This window comes from Lontra canadensis, unplaced genomic scaffold, assembly GCF_010015895.1.
Source record: "Lontra canadensis isolate GAN:19392208 unplaced genomic scaffold, GSC_riverotter_1.0 scaffold122, whole genome shotgun sequence".
In the NCBI taxonomy this organism is placed as follows: domain Eukaryota; kingdom Metazoa; phylum Chordata; class Mammalia; order Carnivora; family Mustelidae; genus Lontra; species Lontra canadensis.
Window position 1 is genome coordinate 5,211,185 of NW_022631116.1, and position 19,173 is coordinate 5,230,357.

A 19,173-nucleotide genomic window follows, 5' to 3' on the forward strand; every position below is an offset into this window, starting at 1 on the left:
TCTCCAGAGGACAAAATGAGAATCTGAAGTTGCTTTAAGGTAATATCTAAAATAAACAGTTTTCAACAAAAAATTTTATAAGACATGTTGAAAAAACAGGAAACTGTGACTTATACCTAGGGGAAAATAGCAAAAAGAGCAAAGGTTGAAGACAGAGCTTCAGATATCTTTGGGACAATATCAAGTATACTATCATTTGGGAGTCCTAGAAGAAGAGAGTATGGGGCAGAAAAGTATTTAAAGAAGTAATGTCCCAGGGCACCTGGGTGGCTCAGTTGTTAAGTAACTGTCTTTGGCTTAGGTCATGATCCTAGGGTCCTGGAATGGAGCCCTGCATTGGGCTCTCTGCTCAGCAGGGAACCTGCTTCTTCCTTTCCCTTTGCCTCTCCACTCCCTACTCCCCCCAACCTCTGCTCATGCGCTCTCGCTCTCTCTCTGAAATGAATAAATAACAACAAAAATAATAATGTCCCCAAATTTGGTGAAGAACATTGTATTTATTTCCTATTGCTGCTATAATAAGTTACCACAGATGTAATAGTTTAAACTCCATAAATTTACTACCTTGTAGTTCTTGAGGTCAGAAGTCTTATAATCAAGGTGTCAGCAAGGTTGTGTTCCTGCTGGAAGCTCTAGAGGGAATCTGTTTACTTGCCTTTTCCAGCTTCTGTAGGCCATCAGCATTTATTAGCTCAGGGCCCCTTCCTTATATTACTCTAATTTCTACTCCTGTTGTCACATCTAGTCTGTGACTCATCCCTCTTGCCTCCCTCTTATGAGGACTCTTATGGTTGTATTGGGCCTGCCCAGATAATGCAGGATAATCTCCCCATCTTGAAATCCTTAATTAATCGTATCTGTAAAGTTCCTTTAACCATATAAATCAAGTAATATACTCTTATGTTCCAGGGAATAGGATGTGAAAATCTTTGGGGGATTTTATTCAGGCTACTATAAACATCGGTGTATATATATCCAGGAAACTCAGTGAACCCCAGGTAGGGTAAACCCAAAGATTCTCACCTAGATACATCATAGTAAAACTGTTGAAAGCCAAAGATCAAAGTTAAAAGCAATAAGTGAAAAATTACTCCTCATATACAGGGAACAACCATATATGATTAATGGCTTAACTTCTCGTCTTAAAGAATGGTGTTGGACCTTCTGGTTTCTTATTCAACATGTAAGGTGCTTAGAAGTTTCCCTTCCACCCTAACAAGTAAAAAGCAAAACAAATAGAAAAATCAACCAACTCTTAGATCCATCAGAGTCGTGAGATCACAAAGCAAACTGTTGCCACCAAAATTGGCAAGACGGGTGGATACAGACAATCATACTTATTCATGCAGTACTGCTGTAGGAAAACTTGAACTGTAATTGAAAATTGCTGGAGGCTTAATGTGGAAAAGTCTGAGAGTTAAAAACTCTGGAGGGATCCAGTCTAAAGGGGGCCTCACAGTTTTGTGAGTTTTGACTCCAGGACTTCCACCAGGCCCTCACAGTGAATATTGGGAGAAAATTCCCTTGTGCTTCTGTTATGGGGAGGGAAAAGTAACTGTTTTGAAATATGGCAGAGTGTTTTGTTCTTAACAAAACCTGCCCTCAGGAGAAACTCTTTTATTTAGGGAACTTACTTAGGGAAAGGGAAAATAAGTTCCCTTACTTAGGGAAAGGGAAATACTCAATTCCAGGTCCCTCTGGTCATCCTGTCCTATCTAAGGAGGGGGATCAAACCCTGAGAACCACTAATAAAGTTCTCAGTTCGGAGGAAAGGCTCACCACAAGACTAGATCTAATCATTGAACCATAGCATGCTTCTGCTGCCTCTACATTTCTCAAGGCCTATTAGTACAGTTCCTTTAAACCAGTACATCATTTCTGCCTTTATTTTTTTAGTTTTATTTATTTATTTATTTATTTGTCAGAGAGAGAGAGAGAGAGAACACAAGCAGGGAGAGCAGGAGGCAGAGGGAGAAGTAGGCTCCCCACTGAGCAAGGAGCTGATGTGGAACTTGATCCCAGCACCTTGGGGTCATGGCCTGAGATGAAAGCAAATGCTTAACCAACTGAGCCTTCTGATTTCTGCCTTTTAAGAAAACATTACCAGGCATACTGAAAGACGAAAAACACAGTTTGGAGAGACTGAACAGCATTAGAACCAGAGTCAGATATAGCAAGAAAGTTGGAATTTTCAGACTGATAATTTGAAAATTATGATTAATATGCTAAGGAGTTTAAAAGGAAAAAAAAGACAACATCCAAGAACAGATGGATAATATAAGCAGAGAGATAGAAAATCTAGGAAAGAATAAAAAAAGAAATGCTAGAGTTCGAAATCACCAGGAGAAATGAAGAATGTCTCTGATGGGCATGGCTGAGGAAAGAATCTCTGAGCTTGAGCTTGACAGTAGGAACTTTCTCTTCTATTCCTTTCTGTTCCTTGCTATTCCTTTCTGGTCGTTTCTTCCCAAAACTGAAAAGCAAAAAGACAGAGATACATAAGAACTGTGAAACAACTACAAAAGATGTAATATATGCATAATGGGAATATCAGAAGGAAAAGAAAAAGAAAAAGAATCAGAAACAATATTTGAAGCAATAATGATAGAGAATGTTCCCAGTTTAATTGGAGACACCAAACCACAGATCCAGGAAGCTCAGAGAATACCAAGCAAGATAATGTCAAGAAAATCTCAGAACAACTAGGCATACTATTGTTAAACTTCAGAAAATCAAAGATTTAAAAAAAAAATCTTGGAAGAAATAACTACCCCCCCCTACAAAACAAAACAAAACAAACAAACAAACAAACAAAAAAACAAAAACACCTTACCCCTAGAGGAATAAAGATAAGAAATACATCTGATTTCTCCTCAGAAATCATAAGCGAAAACAGAATGGCATGAAATTTCCAAAATGTTAAGAGAAAAAAGCCTAGAAATTTTAAACAAAAATTTTAAATATTTATATTTTAGGTAATGTCTATAGCCAACATGGGTCTCAAACTCACAACCTGGAGATCAAGAGTTACATGCTCCACTGACTGAGCCAGCCAGGTGCCCCAAAAGGCCTAGAATTCTATACCCTGGAAAGTTAATCTTTCAAAAGTGAAGGAGAAATTAGTCTTCTCAGACAAACAAAAATTGGAGTTTTAACTTGCCTTGCAATAACTGTTAAAAGAAGTTCTTCAGAGAAGGAAAATGGTATAGATCAAAAAGTCAGATATATGTCAGAGAAGAAAGAGCCTTGGTAAAATAAAAACTTTTATTTTTCGTCTTCTTAATTGGCCTAACAGTTTGTTTAGAATAATAATAGGAAAAATGTTATCAGTTTGTGTGTATATGCTTATATATAAGTGAAATGAATGACAGCACTGATTTAAGAGTTGGAAGAAAGGAATTAGTATTTTGTCACTTGCATTATCTGTGAAGTGGTATAGTGTTAATTAAAAGTGTGTTTGGATTAGTTGTAAATATATCCTGCATTCTGTAAGGCAAGCACTAAAAAAAGTTTAACAAGAAGTATAACTGATATTCTAAAAAAGAGAAAATGGAATCATATAAATGCTACCAAAAAGTAGAAAAAGTATGGAAGACAAAAATAGGAGCAGAGAATGATGACAGCAAAGAGAAAACAGTAACAAGTATGGTACATATTAATCTAACTATATAAATAGTTACTCTAAAGTTCAGTGGTCTATATATACCAATCACAAGAAAGAAATTTTGAGAGTGGATCAAAAAACAAGACCCAAAAATATGTTGTCTACAAGAAACCTGTTTTAAGTATTAAAGACGTATAGATTAAAGTATAGGGATGGAGAAAGATATATCATGCTAAAACTAATGAAAAGAAAGTAGGACTAGCTATATTAATTTTAGAGCAGACTTAAGGGTAAGGAAAGTGATCAGGAATAAAGAGAGGCATTACATAATGATAAAGGGAGTAAAAAATACTCCCAAAAGACATAACATTCCTTAACTGTGTATGCACCCAACTATAGTGTGTCAAGGTATGTGTGGTTAAAAACTGATAGAATTACAAAGACAGATAGACAAATCCGCTATTGTAATTACAGACTTAATACCTGTCTATCAGAAATGAACATAATTCACCAGGCAGAAAATCAGTAAGAACATAATTGAAGTTAACAGCACCATCAGTCAACTGGATATAATGAACATCTGTAGAATATTTCATCCAACAACAACAGATTACAAATTATTCTCAAGTTCACATGGAACATTTGCCAAGATAGATCACATTCTGGGCCATAAAACAAAACAAATTTAAAAGAATAGAAATCATATATTGTTCGCTTTCAGGTCACATTGGAATTAAAGTAGAAGTCAATAACAGAAAGGTAGTTGGAAAATGCCCCAAAATATGTGGAAAACTGAACAACACACTTCTAAATAACATGTGGGTCAAAGAAGAAATCTGAAATTTAAAAATATTTTGAACTAAATGGAAATGAAACTCCAATTTATCAAAATTATGGAATGTAGTGGAAACTATGCTTAGGAATTTATAGCATTGAATGCATATATTAGAAAAAAAAAAGAAAAATCCAAAATTAGTAGTTACTCTTCTACCTTAGGAAAAAGAAGAAATTAAATCAAAAGTAAGCAGAATAATGATGATAATTGGAGTAGAAATCAGTGAAATTGAAAAATAGGAAATCGGTAAAGAAAATCAAAACCGAAAGCTGATTTTTAAAAAAAGATTTTATTTATCTTTTATCTTTTATTATCTCGTCAAAACAGACAGAGATCACAAGTAGGCAGAGAGACAGGCAGAGACGCGGGGGGGGGGGGGGAAGCAGGTTCCCCGCTGAGCAGAGAGCCCGACGCGGGGCTCAGTGTCAGGACCCTGGGACCATGACCTGAGCCCGCGGGGCTCAGTGTCAGGACCCTGGGACCATGACCTGAGCCAAAGGCAGAGGCTTTAACCCACTGAGCCACCCAGGCATCCCAACTGAAAGCTGATTTTTTGAAAAGACCAGTAAAACTGATAAGGCTCTAGCCAGGCTGATAAGGAAAAGGGGGAAAAAAAGACATTGCTAATATCAGAAGAGAAAGAGGAAACATCACTATGGATCCCATGGACATGATACTAAAGGAATATGAACAATTCTGTGCCCACAAATTTGATAACTGAGATGAAATTGGCCAATTCTTTGGAAGACACAATGTGTGACACCCATGCAAGAGGAAATAGGCAATCTGAATAGACCTATATCTGTGAAAGAAATGGGATTAATAATTAATATTCCAAAGTAGAAAGCCAGCACCAGACCTGAATGAGTTCACTGGTGAATTCTGCTAAACGTTTAAGAAATTATGCCAATTCTCTACAATCTCTTCCAGAAGACAGAAGTAGAGGGAATACTTCCTAACTCTGTGAGGCCAATATTACCCTGATACCAAAACTGGACAAAGAGATTACAAGAAAATAAAAGTACAAACCAATATCTCTTACAAACATAGATGCAGAAATCCTCAACAAAATATTACCAAATCGAATCAAGCATTGTATAAAAGGAATTATATACCATGACCAAGTGGAATGCATCTCAGCATGTAAGACTGGTTGAACATTCAGAAATCAATTAATATAACCCATCACATTAACATACCAAAGAAGAAAAATTATTTGACATATCAATGGATGCTGAAAAAACATTTGACAAAATCCAATACCCATTCATGATTTAAAAAAAAAAAAAAGTCTCAACTGTCAGCAAACTGGTAATAGAAGAGAACTTCGTCAAATGGCAAAGAACACTTAGAGCCAACATCAATGTAGTTAATAGTGAGGGGCTCAAAGCTTCCCTCCTGGGATTAGGAACGAGACAATGCTCTTCACACCACTGCTTTTCAACATAGTACTGGAAGTCCTAACACAATAAGATGAGGAAGGGAAGTAAAAAGTATACTGTTTGGGAAGGAAGATAAAACTGTCTTTTTTTTGCAGATGACATGATTGTCTATATGGAAAACCCAAAGAATCAGTAAAAACAAAACAAACAAAAAAACAACTTCTGGAATTAATAAGCAATTATAGCTAGAGTATAGGATACAAATTTAATCTATAAAAGTAGATCACTTTCCTATATGCCAGCAATGAACAAATGGAATTTGAAGTTAAAGATAATATTTCTGTTAGCTTCCCCTCTCCGCAAAAATGAAGTACTTAAGTCTAACGAAATATGTGCAAGATGTATGAGGAAAGCTTCAAAACTCTGATAAATGACGGGACGCCTGGGTGGCTCAGTTGGTTGGACGACTGCCTTCGGCTCAGGTCATGATCCCGGAGTCCCGGGATCGAGTCCCACATCGGGCTCCCAGCTCCATGGGGAGTCTGCTTCTCCCTCTGACTTTCTCCTCGCTCATGCTCTCTCTCACTGTCTCTCTCTCAAATAAATAAATAAAATCTTAAAAAAAAAAAAACCTCTGATAAATGAAATAAAAGCTCTAAATAGTGAGATATTCCATGTTCACAGGCAGAATGACCCCATATTGTCAAGATGTCATTTCTCAGCTTGTCTATGATTTCAACATAATCTCAATAAAAATCCCAGCAAGTTATTTTGTGGATATTGACAAACTAATTCTAAAATCTATGTGGAGAGGCAAAAGACCCAGAATGGCTGACTTGGAAGTTGGAGGATGACACCATGCAACTTCAAGCCTGTAAAGCTATACTAATCAAGACAGTACGGAGTTGGTGAAACAACAAACAGATGAATGCAACAGAACAGAGAGCCCAGAAATAGACCCGCAAAGCTGTATACTCAGTGGAGCATTGATAAAGGAGCGAAGGCAATACAATGGAGCAAAGAGAGTTTTTTTCAGCAATGATGCTGGAACAACTGCGTACCTACACCCACAAAAATGAAGCTAGACACACATCTTCTACCCTTTACAGAAATTAACTCAGACTGGACCACAGACCTAAATGTAAAACACAACGCTATAAAACTAGAATATAATGTAGGAGAAAACCTTGATAATCTGGGGTATACTGATGGCCTTTTTAGATGTAACACCAAAGACATGAGCCGTGAAAGAAATACTTGATAACCTAGACTTCGTTAGAATTAAAAACTTCTGCTCTGGAAAAACAGTGTGAAGAAAATGAGAAGACAAGCCAGATTGGGAGAAAATATTTGTAAAAGACATATCTGATCAAGCACTGCTATCTAAAGTATACAAAGAACTCTTAATTTAAGACTCAATAGGGCACCTGGGTGGCTCACTGGGTTAAAGCCTCTGCCTTCGGCTCAGGTCATGATCCCAGCGTAACCCTACATTGGGCTCTCTGCTTGGCGGGGAGCCTGCTTCTCCCTCTCTCTCTGCCTACTTGTGATCTCTGTCAAATAAATTTAAAAACAATTTTTTTTTAACTCAATAGTAAGAAAATGAAGAGCTGAAAATTGGAGCAAAAGACTGACAGACGCCTTAGCAAAGAAGATAACGCAGATGGCAAGTAAACATGAAAAAGGTGTTCGACATTTTATGTCGCTAGAGAATTGCAAATTAAAACAGCAGTGAGATATCAATACACACGTATTAGAATGGCCAACATCCAAAACACTGACACCACCAAATGCTGGCAAGGATGTGTAGCAACAGGAACTCTCATTTATTGCTGGTAGGAATGCAAAATGTCACAGCCACTTTGGAAGACAGTTTGGCAGTTTCTTACAAAATTAAACATATTCTTACCGTATGACTCAGGAGTTGCACTTCTTGTATTTACCCAAATAAATTGAAAACTTACGTCTACACAAAAACCTGCAAACAGATGTTTTTAGCATATTTATTCATAATTACCGCAACCTGCAAGCAACCAAGATGCCCTTCAGTAGCGGGATAAACTGGTACATCCAGGAATATTACATACATTTTTTGTGATACAAGAAAATGTTAGTGTGAAAAGGGAAATGAGCTATCAAACCGTGAGGAGACATGGAGGAACCTTAAATGCATATTACTGAGTGGAAGAAGCCACTCTGAAAAGGTTGCATACTGTATGATTCCAACTATCTAACATTCTGGAAAAGGCAAAACTATGGAGACAGTAGAAATATCTGTGGTTGCCAGGAGTTGGGGTGGGGGAAGAAGGGATGAATCAGTGGGCACAGAGAATGTTTAAGGCAGCAATACTATTCCATATGATACTACAGTGGTGGGCACATCCCATTATACATTTTTCAAAACCCATAGAATGTACACCAACAGTAAACCTAATACAAACTATGGACTTTGGTTGATAATGATGTGTCACCGTGGGTTCATTAGTTGTAACATTTACCATCGTGATGGGGGATGGTGGTAGGGTGGGAGGTTGTGCACCAGTGAGAAGAAGGGGTATAAGGGAACCGTACTTTCTGCTCAGTTTTGCTGTGAACCTAAAATAGCTCTAAAAAAATAAAGTGTAACAATAATTGGAAAAAGAATGCTTGTCACAGAACAGTGGAGTTCCAACATTGAACGAAAAAACTGTCATCAAATCCTATATTAAATTTTATATCTAAAACTATCCTTCAAAAATGAAAGTAAAATATAGTCTTCTGTGAACAAAGGTGAGGTAATCTATTGATTACAGACATACCTTTCAAGAAATACTGAGGGATCCTCTAGGCCAAAAGGAAATGACTCCAGACTGTAAGTTGTTTCTGCAGGTAGAAATAAAGAGCCCTGGAAATGATTAACTTGTGGGTAGCTATAATAGACTGTAAATATGTTTTCTCTTAATTTTTGTAAAAGTTATAAGATCATATTAAAGCAGTAATCATTAACACTGTTGGGTCGACAAGATGTTTAGATGTAATCTGTGTGATAATAAATTCAGGAAGGCAATAGCCAGAATGGGGTGTTGGATGTGAAGATTTTATAGGGCGGCTGTTTGACTATGGGAGTGGCCGAAGTACTGTGGAGGAGTGGTCATAGAACTAAGGCACAGGAAGGGGCACCCATTTGTAGGTAAAATCTCCAAGAATTCTGGTGACAGGAAATGTGCTGGAGAGAGTTAACAGCGAGTAGCTAAAAATCTTTTGTAAGTAATGCCGGGGTGTGGGGGATGGTGGTGGCCAAGAGGAAGGCAGGTGATTGATTATTAGGAGGGCCAGTGTGTGACATAGTCTGACAAGGAAGAGGCACAGTTTTAGGGAGAGAGGGAGTTGTAGGGAGAAAGTTTTAGGGTAGTTTTAGGGAGAAAAGGAGGAATAGTGAGGAGCAAAGATGGCCCCACCATACCTTCGAGCGAGTTTGTGAGGGGTATGGGGGAGAAGACAGCCACCACTGCAGAGGTCTGCAGGGGAGTCTGTCCTCAGGAGGAGCCAGACATTGTTGGAACAGGATGGTGAAGGGGCTGTCCAGAGTAGAAGATGTGAGTTAAGATGCAAGTGATTTCGATGATGACTGACCAAGAGGACCACGGGTTAATATGGGGAAGGGTGGGAGGTGGGGGTCAGACAAGGGAGTGCACAGAACGGTTTGGAAGCCTGGGGATGTCTCAAGAGACCTGGACTTCCTCTGGTGACTGATGTAAACATCTATAAAAATTATGATGAGATTGGTCCCAGTGGTTCCAGGCATATGGGGGTGGCAGGGTTGGTTATTATGGTGGGGGTGGGGGTGGAGGGCCTTGCTGGGAGCCTCTTCTGGGCTTCTGTTGATGGAATCTAGAAAATAGGCAGTTATCCCAACCCTGTGAATGGAGGCTGGCAGATAGCCCTTTTTACCCTCAGAGTGGCATATCTCTGTTGGTAGACAATTAAGGAGATCTTCAGGGGCTTCTAACGTTAATATCTATTAAAATCATCAGAGGAGGACATCAAGAGTCCAGATTCCCACCCAGGTCCACCTTTTCTGGTATTACTGATGTCAAAGGTCTTTACTGGGTGGGGCCCTGGAGCTGGATTTTAACAGGTGCTTCTAATGTAGATTAGGAGAGGATGAGTAATGTAGCTTGGAGCAAGGTCGTTTGGAAAATACAGCAGGAGGGGGAAGCTTGGAAAAGTCTGGTGATTTACTCTGTAGTCACCTGGTCTCAAGTCCCAGGAAAGGTCCAAATCAAGACCCCACCTGCCATGCTGCCCCAGATAGATGACACTGTAACTTAACATTGGTCAGTTTGTCCCCTATTGTGTTCTACTTGGGGTATTTCTTAGCTAATTTTATTTTGCAAAGTTGGTACTTTCAGTGTAGCTAATTGTTCACTTTAGCAAAGTTGAGAGTGAAGTAGAAGTTATGGAAATGCTCAAAGATACACAAAACTAGAATAGTACAGTGAACTCCCGTATACCCTGTACCCAACCTCAACAACCATCAGCATTTTGCCATGGAAGGAAAAAGACAAATCTTTCATTTCTTGGCTCCTAAAATTGGCTTTAAAATTTGTTTGCTTTTATTTCATTCTGTGGCTAAGCTTATTTTATAAGCTTATTTTATATTACTTATATTTTATAAGCTTTATTTTATATCACCAGGGGAAAAAAAGAAAGCTTCATTATGTAACAGTGTATATTTTGATGCAGTTTAAAAGGTAGCCCTTATACTGTTAAACGCTCAGAGCAAATACAGTGAATGTATAAAAGATGTTTTCAATTGCAGGTGTTTTTTCTTTTAATATAGATTCTGGAATTTGCCAAATATATATTTTTAAAGCCTGAAGAGGCTCAGAGAGAAGAGCTCAGAGAGAAAAATATGTTTGGGGAAGAGTGGGAAATCAAGGAGTGGTTGAAATAAAGTTTATTGACTCCCTACCATGGGCCTGTCCTGAGGAGACATAGCTATGTCTCAGGGAGCAGTTTGCTAGGATGCTGAAAATAAAGTGATCAGGCACTCACTAGGCTATTTTTAAATGAAAGCTTAGAAGTTGGCTATGGAAAACCCCTCTCAGGTTATTATGCTTTTTTTCTCCTTTTGCCCTTTCAGTTTATGAAATTCCTTCCTTTATGTTTTCTAGCATAAAAGTCAGTGCACTACAAGTTTTAAGTAGAAGCATTGTAAAAACTGCTTCAAAGTAAAGGGCATTTCCTAGTCAAATTTCACAATAATGTTTTTCAGTTCTAAAAATAACTTGGAATTCAGGGCGAAGCATCATCCTAAATGAATTACAGTAAGGGAGATTGTCTAAGATAGACAGTGGACAGGAACAGATGATTTATCTAAATCCATGAGGAAACTAAGACAGTCATTTCTTAGAATTAAAGATAATCTGATTTCAACCACAAGCCTACTTGAAATTGGGCAGCATTTAGTGTTTAATCCTTTGTGGATGACATACTTATTTTTTTCTTTTTTATTGTGATAAAATGCAATAAAGTTTACCATCTGTATTTAAAGATTTTATTAATTAATTAATTTATTTTTAAGATTTTATTTATTTATCTGACAGAGTGCGAAAGAGAGGGAACACAAACTGGGAGAGAGGGAGAAGCAGGCTTCCCATGGAGCAGGGAGCCCAATGCGGGGCTTGATCCTAGGAACCCAGGATCATGATCTGAGCTGAAGGCAGACGCTTAACGACCAAGCCACCCAGGCGCCCCAATTACTGTAGCTTTGTAGTAGATTTCAAAATCGGGAAATAAGAGTCTTCCACTTTTGTTCTTTTCAAGATTGTTTTGACTCTTTGGAGACATTTGACATTCTATATGAATTTTAGGATGAGTTTTTCTGTTTTTACAGAATGTCTCTGGGATTTTGATAGGGATTGCATTGACTCTGTAGAGCACTTTGGGTATTATTGACATTTTATAATACTTAGTGTTCCACTCCATGAATGTGGGATGTGTTTCCATTTACTTATATCTTATTTAATTTCCTTTAGGATTATTTCATAGTTGTCATTTTAAAGTCTTTACCTCCTCAGTTAAGTTATTAAGTATTTAATTTTTTCAGCTATATTGTAAGTGGAGTTGTTTTTGTAATTTCCTTCTCAGATTAGTCATTGTTTGTACATAGAAATACCAACTGATTTTTGTATGTGAACTTTGTATTTTGCTACTTCACTGTATTTATTCTCACACCTTTTTGTGTAGTCTTTAGGGTTTCCTATGTATAAGATCATATCATCTACAAATGGAGATAATTTTACTTCCTCCTTTCCAATTTAGATGCCTTTTATTTCTTGCCTCATTCCAGTACTTTGTAGTGAAGTGGGTATCCATGCTTTGTTCTTGATCCTAGAGGAAAAGCTTTCATAGTCTTTTACCATTGAATATGATGTTCACTGTGGGGTTTTCATGTATAGTGTTTATTAATATGAGGTAGTTTCCTTCTGTTCCTGTTTTGTTGAGTGTATTTATCATGAAAGGGTGTTAGATTTTGTCAGGTGCTTTTTGTTGTATCAGTTGAGATGGTCATGTGGTTGTATTCCTCTAGTTGGTGTGGCGTATTACATTGATCAATTTTCATATGTTGAACCATTCTTACATTTCAGGGATATATCCCATTTGATCATGATGTATAAACTTTTTTAATATGCTTCTGAGTTCGGTTTGTTAATATTTTGTTGAGGATTTTTGCATCCGTTTTCAAAGGGGATGCTGGGCTGTAGTTTTCTTTTTTTCTTTGTAGTGTTTTTTTCTAGGTATCAGGGTAGTGGTGATCTCATTGAATGAGTTAGGAGGTATTCTCTTTTAATTTTTTAGGAAAGTTTAAGAAGGAGTTATATTAGTTCTCCTTTAAATGTTTGGTTGGATTCACCAGTAAAGCCACTGGATTTGAGACTTTTTTCTTTTTCTTTTTCTTTTCTTAGAGAGAGAGGGCATATGCAAGCAGCAGGGAAGAGTGAAGGGAGAGAGAGAGAATCTTAAAAGAGGCTCCACACTGAACGTGGAACCTGACATGGGGCTCGATTTCATGACCCTGAGATCATGAGCCAAAATCAAAAGTTGGATGCTTAACTGACTGAGCCACCCAAGCGCCCCCAGGATTTTTCTTTGTTGACCTTTTTTAAAATTATAGATTCCGTCTCTTTAATAGTTATTGGCCTATTCAGATGTTCTGTTTCTTAGTGATTAAGTTTTGGTAGGTTTTGGATTTCTAAGAATGTGTCCCTGTCATCTAAGTTATCCAGTTTGTTGGTGTACAATGTTCATAAGTACTCTTGTAGTCCTTTTTATATCTGTAGAATCAGTAATGTCCTCACTCTCTTTTCTGATCTTAGTAATTTGAGTCTTTTCTTTTTCTCTCTTTTTAAGTCCATTTAGCTAAAGGTTTATCAATTTTGTTGACCTTTTGAAAGCATAACTTTTGGTTTCATTGATTTCTGTTTTCTATTCTATTTCATTTATCTCTGCTATAATCTTTTATTTTTATTTATGCTTTTTTATTTATTTGACAGGCAGAGATCACAAGTAGGCAGAGAGGTAGGCAGAGAGAGAGAGAGTAAGGGAAGCAGGCTCCCTGCCAAGTGGAGAGCCCGATTCGGGGCTTGATTCCAGGACCCTGGGATCATGACCTGAGTCAAAGGCAGAGGCTTTAACCCACTGAGCCACCTAGGCGCCCCACAGATTTTATTTATTTGCCAGAGAGAGAGAGTGAGCATGCATAAGTGGAGGGAGCAGCAGGTAGAGGGAGAAGCAGGCTCCCTGTCAATCAAGGAGCCCCATGTGGGACTTGATCCCAGTACCCTGGGATCATGATCTGAGCTAAAGGCAGGTGTTTAAACCATCTGAGCCACCCAGACATCCTTGTGTTCTAATCCTTGTTATTTCCTTTCTTCTACTAGCTTTGTCTTTAGTTCTTTTCCTAGTTTTGTTTTGTTTTGTTTTAAATTGTGGATTTAGGTCATTGAGATCTTTCTTGTTTTATAATGTACATATTTATAGCTATGAATTTCCTCCTTAGCACTCTTTTTGTTGTATACCATAAGTTTGGTATATTTTTGTTTTCATTTATTTCTTAAGTATTTTCTGTTATCTCTTGTTACTGATTTTCAGCTTTACCTTGTTGTGGTCACAGAAGATACTTTAGGGGTGCCAGTGTGGCTCAGTGGGTTGGGCCTCTGTCTTCAGCTCAGGTCATGATCTTGGGGTCCTGGGATTGAGCCCTGCATCGGGCTCTTTGCTCAGCAGGGAGACTGCTTCCCCCAGTCCCTCTGTCTGCTTCCCCTCTTACTTGTGGTCTCTCTCTGTCAAATAAATAAATAAAATCTTTTTTAAAAAAGATACTTTTTATGATATCTTTTATTTTTTTTTAAAGATTTTATTTATTTATTTGCTAGAGAGAGAGCACAAGTGGGGAGTGGGAGAGGGAGAAGCAGCGATGCAGGACTTGATCCCAGGATGCTGGGATAATGACCTGAGCTGAAGGCAGACACTTAATCGACTAAGCCATCCAGGTGCCCTGATATCTGTCTTTTAAATATTGAGATTAATTTGAGAATTTGTGCCCTAACATATGTATATCCCGGAAATTGTCCCATGTGTACTTGAGAACAATGTATATGCTGTAGTTGTTGGATAGTGTTTTATATGCCTGTTAGACCTAGTTGGTTTATTGTGTTAAGGCCTTTATTTCCTTATTTTGATTTTTTTTTCCATCATTATAAGTGGGATATTGAAGTCCCCAACTACTCTTTTATTTATTTTTTAGATTTTATTTATTTATTTGACACAGAGAGAGAAGACAAGCAGGCAGAGTGGCAGACAGAGGGAGAGGGAGGAGGGCCTCGATCCCAGGACCCCTGGATCATGACCTGAGCTGAAGGCAAATGCTCAACTGACTGAGCCACCCAGGCACCCTCCAAGTACTCTTATAGGACTGTTTTACCTTCATATACCTTCAAAGGTTTTACTTCATATATTTAAAGTCCATTTTTATATGACACTAGTGTAGCTACCCCTGCTCTCTTAATGTTTGTGTGGAGTATCTTTTTCTATCCTTTCACTTTCAGCTTCTTTGTGTCTTTGGATCTCAAGTTAGTCTCTTGTAGGTAGCATATAGTTGAATCATGTGATTTTATCTGTTCTGCCAAATTCTGTCCTTTGCAGAGTTTAATCCATTTACATGTAATTACAGGTAAGGAAGGACTTACTTCTACAGTTGCACAGTTTGTTCTCTGCTTTTCCCCCCTCATTTCCTTTATTATTGTCTTCTTTTATATTTAGTGGATTTTTTTTGCAGTGAAATGTTTTGATTCTTTTTTCATCTCCTTTTGTGTTTGTTCTATAGTTATTTTCTTTGTGGCTACCGTCAGGATTATGTGTAACATCCTAATGTAACATTGGAATTTGTTAATTGGCACATTTTTGTTGTTGATGTTACAAAATTATATCTTTATACATTGTGTGCCCCAAAGACTAAAGTAGTAATAATTTAAAATGCATTAGCCTCCTAAATTATATAGGAAATGGGGTGCCTGGGTGGCTTAGTTGGTTAAGCATCTGCCTCCGGCTCAGGTCCTGATCTCAGGGTCCTGGGATTGAGCCCCATGTTGGGCTCCCTGCTCAGTGGGGAGCCTGCTTCTCCCTCTGCCCCTCCCATCCCACTTGTGTGCTCATGCTCTCAAATAAATAAATAAAATTAAAAAAAAATTTTTATAGGAAACAAGATTTGGAGTTACAGACCAAAGTTTCAATAATATTAGCTTTTAAACTAAAAATTGTTTTTAAAAAATGTATTTGTCGGGGCACCTGGGTGGCTTAGTGGGTTGGGCCTCTGCCTTTGGCTTGGGTCATGATCTCAGGGTCCTGGGATTCAGCCCCGTGTCGGGCTCTGTGCTCAGCAGGGAGCCTGCTCCCCACTGCCTCTCTGCCTGCTTGTGATCTCTCTCTCTGTCAAATAAATAAATAAAATTAAAAAATAAAATAAATAATGTATTAATCTTTTAAATCATGTAGAAAACAGAAAGTGGAGTTATGAACTATTATAATTATTCTAATATTTACATTTTTGCATGTACTTTTACTGAAATCTTTATTTTTCCACATGGTTTTGAAATGCTGTCTAGTGTCTTTTCATTTTACCTTATAGGACTCCTGTGACAATGTAGACAGATGTAGTGATAAACTATCTCAGCTTTTGTTTATCTGGGAATGGCTTAATTTTTCCCTAACTTTTGAAGGACAACTTTGCCAGATGCAGGATTTTTGGTTGACAGATTTTTCTTTTAGCACTTTGAACATATTGCCCACTGCCTTCTGTGTGATGAGAAATGTGTTGATCATCTTATTGAGGATCTCTTGTGTGTGACAAGTCACTGTTCTAGCATTCAAGGTTCTCTGTCTTTGCCTTTAGAAAGTTTGATTATAATATGTCTTGGTATGGATCTCTTTGAGTTCATGTTACCTGGAGTTCTTTGAGTTTTTGGGGTGTTTATAGTCCTGTCTTTCAGCAAAGGTAGGAAGAGTTCAGCCACTAATTCTTCAATATTCTCTCTGCCCCTCTCTCTCCTGTTTTTGAAGCTTCTACAATATATATGCTGGTCAGCTTGATGTGTCTTGTGGGTCCCTTAATATTCTGCTCACTTTCATACAGTCTTTTCCCCTCATTTCTTAGATTTAATACTTTCCATTGCCTTGTCTTCAAGTTTGCTGATTCTATCAGCTTTGTGTTCACATCTGCCTTTGAATTGCCCTAATGAATTTGTCATTTCTGTCATTCTTTTCAAGTCCAGTGTTTTCTTTTGCTCTCTTTTTAGGTTTTCTGCCTCATTATTGATATTTCCATTCTGTTTATACATTATTTGCTTGATTTTCTCTAGGTCTTTCTTTAGTTCTTTGAGCAGCTTGAGATAGTTTTAATATCTTCACCAGGTTAATCTATAGTCTTTCCCTGGGACAGTTTCTTTGAATGGGCCATAGTTCCCTATTTCTTTGTATGCCTTTTGAATTTTTTGTTGAAAACTGGACATTTTAATCTAATAATGTGGTAACTCTGGAATCAGATTTTCTCCAGTCCCTAGTGTTTTCTCTTTTTTTATAATTAATTAATTGGCACGTTTATTTTTGTGGGCTGTCTTTGTGCCTAGGATCAGTCTGATCTATGAACTTAAGGCCTTCCAGGTGGTTTCTGAGCATGTGCCTTTTCCTGGACATTCATGGTCACTTTCTAATTTTCCCCATGTATTCAATTGCTTTTGAATGTCCTACTCTTCAATTACTGACTCCTAAAAAGAGGAAAGGAGGAAAATGAAGGGAGGATAAATTGCTGCTGGCCCTGTAAGTTCTCTGGCAGCCCCCTCATCCGGAGGTGGAGAGGCTTTTTACTATGGAGGGAGGTGCAGCCACACTGGCTGTCCACCTCTGTCTGCACCTCTCTGATTGGAAGCAGCAACCCACATTCAGGCACAAATCCCTGATATTTAGAGGACAGGGTCTTTTTTGCCCATCCTCATTCAAGTTGCTCCAGAACCTGGTGCACAGCTGCCAGCCCTCCTCCTGGGGTGGAGGTTGTGTAGCTGCTATTGTGTTTGCAGCTGAAATTGACTGAAATTAACCAAGCTTGCCAGCTAGGCCTTAGCAGGGAACTTGCAAGCCTTCAGTAGACTCCAGAGTTCTAAAATACATGCTTCCACTTCACAGATTCTGCTGGTGCAGTCATTGAGTAGGTGGGGAGGTGGATTCCTGGTGCTTCCCATTCCACCATTGTCTTAGAATCCTTTCAGTGTACATTTTATTTGCTTATGTTTTTGTTTGTCTTTTCCATTGATAGGTCATCTCCAAGAGGATAACAATTTACTTTCCGTTTGCTCATTGTACCACAGAGCCTGGAAAAATGGACACACAGTAGGTGCTCAGTAAATGTTTGTGGAATGAATTTATACTATAGCAGATATGGTGATAGTTGTGCCCAACTTTTAGTACAGTATTGTTTACTGTGTTTTCTTATTTCTGAAGCTGATACCCATGCACAGTTCCTAGTAGATACTCGGGCATGGGCCCAACCAGGTCCTTTTAAACACACTGGATTCTTGGAGTACCTGGGTGGCGCAGTTGTAATGTCTGACTCTTGGTATCAACTCAGATTGTGATCTCAGGGTGGTGAGATCGAGCCCCACTTTAGGCTCTGTGCTCAGTGTGGAGTCTGCTTGGGATTCTCTCCCTCTTTCTCTGTCCCTCCTGCTCATGCTTTCTGTCTGTCTCTCTCTATATATAAAATAAATAAATCTTAAAAAAATTATAAACACACCGGATTCTTGACTTTATATTTACATGGGCACCTTGTCTGTCATATTCACTATTATTTGTAATTTTGTAAGGTGATAATCTAAAACTCGGGAGTCAGAAACAAGCAGCTGCTCTGGGCCAGGTTGTGTGTTGTGTGGCCAGCATAGTGGTTTGAATTGTTTTGACTTTGAATTAAAGCTTCAGGCGAGGCTTGTCCTTTAGACAGGCCACCACTATGTGGTTTTACAATGATTGTTTCTTTCATTATCACAACTCTAATAATTTAATTTTTGTGTTTCTTTGCTTATTGTCAGTCTCCTCATCTAGGCTGTGAAGTCCATGAGGTCAGAAACTGTGTCTACTTCATTCATCGCCCTACATCCCAGTCTTAGCTGAATCTGGTACTAGATGGTACTTGCTATATGAGGTGTGGGTATAAAGTCATACATTCGCTCTTTTTACCAAATGTACTTAAACATGACTACCCTTAATGCCACCTGCCTGGCTGCCATGTTGAGTTCCTGCCCCAGCTCCTCTGTGGGGACTGTCTTTCCTTTGTGAGTTTAGGAGGCAGGAGCATGTTTGTGTAGGACGTTAACATGTACGAGGTGTTTCCTATGTGTCTTCTTATTGGAATAATCATCCGCATTTTCAAATCAGGATACGTACTTACAGATGACGAATACATTTGCCCATGTCATACAGCAAGTACATGACATGGTGGACTTGAACCCAGCCCCCCGAGTGCCACCTTGGTGTTTTTCTGTTTGACTCCCACAGTGGGTGCACTGTCCGGTTTCTGTCAAGGCCTCTTGTGCGTTTTCTAGGAAGGAGGGTGAGATCACCCCTGCATCCTCCAGTGATACTTAATTCATTTTATAAAGCACGTTAGACACGAAAATTGGTTTTCTGTGGCAGGGTGCTAGGTAGACATCGTGAGCGCTGTCTTTAGAAGCAGATCTAAGGCTCTGGCTGTGGGGCCCTGCTCCTGTGTAGGGAGCCTGCACGGCAGGGTCTGGAGCTGTGCTGGCACCTCTCTTCCCGCC